General features: G+C 54.0%; 1 non-coding gene across 1 annotated transcript in view; it reads left to right on the top strand.

Moving 5' to 3' along the window:
* Positions 1-3,619: 3,619 nt before the first annotated feature.
* Positions 3,620-5,000, top strand: part of LOC126329746 (small subunit ribosomal RNA) — a 1,893-nt gene continuing 512 nt past the window's right edge. Inside the window, exon 1 of the ribosomal RNA XR_007562501.1 lies at positions 3,620-5,000. This exon is cut by the window's right edge and continues 512 nt beyond it. This is a non-coding gene — a ribosomal RNA (small subunit ribosomal RNA).

The raw sequence follows: 5,000 nt of genomic DNA, 5'->3' as shown, positions 1-5,000 counted from the left end.
GTGTTTCCGACACCGCTTCCTGCGGTGGCAACGCTGGGGCAGAGTCGATACTCGCCCACTGGTGGAAGGTAAGCATTCTGCTTTACATCAGTACATAACTAATATTTCAGTCGTCTGACGTCCCTGCTTAGTAAATGATGCAGGACCACATACATAGATGATACATACTGTAAACTGGGGAGGACAGTGTGAACCGCACTCGACCCAGTCACCCTATCTCACAGTCCACTCTGTGTGTAACAAAGCGAAAGCACCAAAGCACTATCGTTCAACAACATCCATTTTATCCTCGCTGCCACAGGACACTATCCAAAGAACGACAAGAGGAACGTCACGTCCACTAATAAGACAGAATGTCTCACACCACCCGCAAACAACGCAGCTCAAATCAGCCAGCAACACCCACAGTGGTCCACCCAGTATCAACACAGGACGCAACGCCACGCCACAACACAAAAGGTACAAGTAATAAAATACCCTTTGGCCACACTCCTTATAAAGGCATCGAACCAACCCACCACCTGACACCAGCCAAACGTACATCCTGATTTGACACATCTCTGGCAACCTAACCCACGTTGGCCCTTAACCTAACCCACGTTGGCCCTTAACCTAACCCACGTTGGCCCTTAACCTAACCCACGTTGGCCCTTAACCTAACCCACGTTGGCCCTTAACCTAACCCACGTTGGCCCTTAACCTAACCCACGTTGGCCCTTAACCTAACCCACGTTGGCCCTTAACCTAACCCACGTTGGCCCTTAACCTAACCCACGTTGGCCCTTAACCTAACCCACGTTGGCCCTTAACCTAACCCACGTTGGCCCTTAACCTAACCCACGTTGGCCCTTAACCTAACCCACGTTGGCCCTTAACCTAACCCACGTTGGCCCTTAACCTAACCCACGTTGGCCCTTAACCTAACCCACGTTGGCCCTTAACCTAACCCACGTTGGCCCTTAACCTAACCCACGTTGGCCCCTTAACCTAACCCACGTTGGCCCTTAACCTAACCCACGTTGGCCCCTTAACCTAACCCACGTTGGCACCTTAACCTAAGTTACGCTGCACCTTAACCCAAGTTACGCTGCACCTTAACCCAAGTTACGCTGCACCTTAACCCAAGTTACGCTGCACCTTAACCCAAGTTACGCTGCACCTTAACCCAAGTTACGCTGCACCTTAACCCAAGTTACGCTGCACCTTAACCCAAGTTACGCTGCACCTTAACCCAAGTTACGCTGCACCTTAACCCAAGTTACGCTGCACCTTAACCCAAGTTACGCTGCACCTTAACCCAAGTTACGCTGCACCTTAACCCAAGTTACGCTGCACCTTAACCCAAGTTACGCTGCACCTTAACCCAAGTTACGCTGCACCTTAACCCAAGTTACGCTGCACCTTAACCCAAGTTACGCTGCACCTTAACCCAAGTTACGCTGCACCTTAACCCAAGTTACGCTGCACCTTAACCCAAGTTACGCTGCACCTTAACCCAAGTTACGCTGCACCTTAACCCAAGTTACGCTGCACCTTAACCTAACTTACGCTGCACCTTAACCTAACTTACGCTGCACCTTAACCTAACTTACGCTGCACCTTAACCTAACTTACGCTGCACCTTAACCTAACTTACGCTGCACCTTAACCTAATTTACGCTGCACCTTAACCTAACTTACGCTGCACCTTAACCTAACTTACGCTGCACCTTAACCTAACTTACGCTGCACCTTAACCTAACTTACGCTGCACCTTAACCTAACTTACACTGCACCTTAACTGTCACATGTAACGTCACAGGAATGTAGCTTTGCCTAACAGCAACCCTCTGAACATAGTTCACTGCTTGGATCCTCTGGTGTCATGTGTATTTCTTGATGCCATGGTGCGTACCCTCACATAAAGGTCTTTCGAGTGTTGCGTACTTTCTACACAGTCCCGCTAACCACTGGAAGGGTGTACCGCTACAGAACGAATATCGCCCTCCCCTCCTGCCCTTCCAAGCTGGTCGGTCAGGCGTTTGTTTGTGAAATGAGCCTTGCAGCTGTTCAGTTGCATTCGGTTGTCGATGCAGTCAGTGTACGTTGTGGTACGGCCTGTGTGGACTGTCCGCTGATGTACGCGTAACCCACACTGATCATCCGTCGTTACGTACTGAGTGACATAATGTGGCACATGCTTGACCGTACACCGGCTGCGCCCTACAATGGCGAATCATAAGGGCCATATGTTGTGCACGATGCTACTTGTCTCGTCTCCCCATTACAGCGAGATTGCACTGTTGTACGCCGTACAGACATGTGGTAGGTAGGTACGGACGAAAGTATTGCATGTTGGCCCCCCCCCCCCCCTCCTCCCTCTGCCGGGAATCAGCGTGAGCCGTCTGTTGATGTAGCGACGAGGGTTTTCCTATTTAATCGTATTGCCCCACACAACATGATAGCACGGTGGACCGCGTTCCACATCTGCGACATGCTACAGAGGCCGGTTGACAGTCGACCGCGCAAGGGACATTGCACACGTGCGCGGACCATCTTCCACGTGTTCTCTCGTGTACATGCCGCAGTGTGTATGTGGGCTGATGTAGCGTGTCGTGACACATAACATGCAGGCATGCCAGAATCGTAGATTTCGCAAATGTAGATTGACGTATACGTTTGCTGCCAAAGATCCGCAAATGAACTGGAAATCAGTTGTTGAGCGGTTGTTCGCGCTGCAGGTGCATCGGTGATAGCGACGATCGGTACATCTATGAACCGGTTGTTTCGGCGGTACCCGCCATGCCCCCGAACCTGAGTTGGCCATGTGGGTATGAAGCGATACGAGGCTGTGGCTTGGCGGGACAGTCCCCGGCCGGTGAGGGGGGGCCGCCCGGCGTGCTGGCCGCGCGCTGCGTGAGCGCACGCACTACAGCCGGCTGGTGGGGGGCGCCCAGTGGCAGGAGCGCCGGCCGACGGGCCCGGCTGGCGTCCCAGCTATGCGCCGGCGCACCCTGCGCGCGGCGCCAGGCGGCCAAAGTGGGTTCTGCCGAGCCCGGTGCGAAGCGCGGTGGACATCTGCAGTGTGCTGGTCCGATTGCGGACTGTGTGCGTTGAGGATGCGCCGCCGCCCGGCACTCGGCGTCGCGACGCCGTCTGCTGCTCGGTCGCCCCCAGCGGTTCTCGCAGGTGGTTTGTATCGCAGCTCTGCGGACGTGTTGGCGCGTGCGCTGTGCTGGGAGAGTTCGCTTCTGCACCCAAGTGGGGCTTTGCCCTTCTGTGGCGCTGGCGTTGGAGCTGCCGGTCACCGTAGGTGGCGCGTGTTGTTTCCCGCCGGCAATGCCACGACAGCACGCTCCCGGGCCTCTGTCGGCAGCGGCAAGCTCAGTTGGGAGCACGGGTGTTCGCACTGAAAGCGTCTACTCGCCCATCTCCGGGCGATTGCGCCTCTCTCGAACCCGACCAAGTACTTAGGACGGCGCTGCGCGCCGCCGGGACCTGAGAGGGTTTCGAGGTGTATCGTGCAGGGGAGCTCAGCCTCCTCCTGTTTGCAGAATAATTGAGCGGACGCTTGCGTGTTCGCGCGGGCCCTCGGGACACACTCCCGGGCGGCCGGCTGCTCAGCTCTCGTTGACGCAGCTCCCTGGTTGATCCTGCCAGTAGTCATATGCTTGTCTCAAAGATTAAGCCATGCATGTCTCAGTACAAGCCGCATTAAGGTGAAACCGCGAATGGCTCATTAAATCAGTTATGGTTCCTTAGATCGTACCCACGTTACTTGGATAACTGTGGTAATTCTAGAGCTAATACATGCAAACAGAGTCCCGACCAGAGATGGAAGGGACGCTTTTATTAGATCAAAACCAATCGGATTGGCTCGTCTGGTCCGTTTGCCTTGGTGACTCTGAATAACTTTGGGCTGATCGCACGGTCCTCGTACCGGCGACGCATCTTTCAAATGTCTGCCTTATCAACTGTCGATGGTAGGTTCTGCGCCTACCATGGTTGTAACGGGTAACGGGGAATCAGGGTTCGATTCCGGAGAGGGAGCCTGAGAAACGGCTACCACATCCAAGGAAGGCAGCAGGCGCGCAAATTACCCACTCCCGGCACGGGGAGGTAGTGACGAAAAATAACGATACGGGACTCATCCGAGGCCCCGTAATCGGAATGAGTACACTTTAAATCCTTTAACGAGTATCTATTGGAGGGCAAGTCTGGTGCCAGCAGCCGCGGTAATTCCAGCTCCAATAGCGTATATTAAAGTTGTTGCGGTTAAAAAGCTCGTAGTTGGATTTGTGTCCCACGCTGTTGGTTCACCGCCCGTCGGTGTTTAACTGGCATGTATCGTGGGACGTCCTGCCGGTGGGGCGAGCCGAAGGCGTGCTTGCGCGTCCCGAGGCGGACCCCGTTGAAATCCTACCAGGGTGCTCTTAGTTGAGTGTCTCGGTGGGCCGGCACGTTTACTTTGAACAAATTAGAGTGCTTAAAGCAGGCAAGCCCGCCTGAATACTGTGTGCATGGAATAATGGAATAGGACCTCGGTTCTATTTTGTTGGTTTTCGGAACCCGAGGTAATGATTAATAGGGACAGGCGGGGGCATTCGTATTGCGACGTTAGAGGTGAAATTCTTGGATCGTCGCAAGACGAACAGAAGCGAAAGCATTTGCCAAGTATGTTTTCATTAATCAAGAACGAAAGTTAGAGGTTCGAAGGCGATCAGATACCGCCCTAGTTCTAACCATAAACGATGCCAGCCAGCGATCCGCCGCAGTTCCTCCGATGACTCGGCGGGCAGCCTCCGGGAAACCAAAGCTTTTGGGTTCCGGGGGAAGTATGGTTGCAAAGCTGAAACTTAAAGGAATTGACGGAAGGGCACCACCAGTCTCGCGTGTGTCGGCTTAATTTGACTCAACACGGGAAACCTCACCAGGCCCGGACACCGGAAGGATTGACAGATTGATAGCTCTTTCTTGATTCGGTGGGTGGTGGTGCATGGCCGTTCTTAGTTGGTGGAGCG

Source organism: Schistocerca gregaria, unplaced genomic scaffold (assembly GCF_023897955.1).
Source record: "Schistocerca gregaria isolate iqSchGreg1 unplaced genomic scaffold, iqSchGreg1.2 ptg001215l, whole genome shotgun sequence".
Taxonomy (NCBI): domain Eukaryota; kingdom Metazoa; phylum Arthropoda; class Insecta; order Orthoptera; family Acrididae; genus Schistocerca; species Schistocerca gregaria.
The sequence above is the reverse complement of the archived record's forward strand: the minus strand, read 5'-3'. Positions and strand labels throughout refer to the sequence as shown.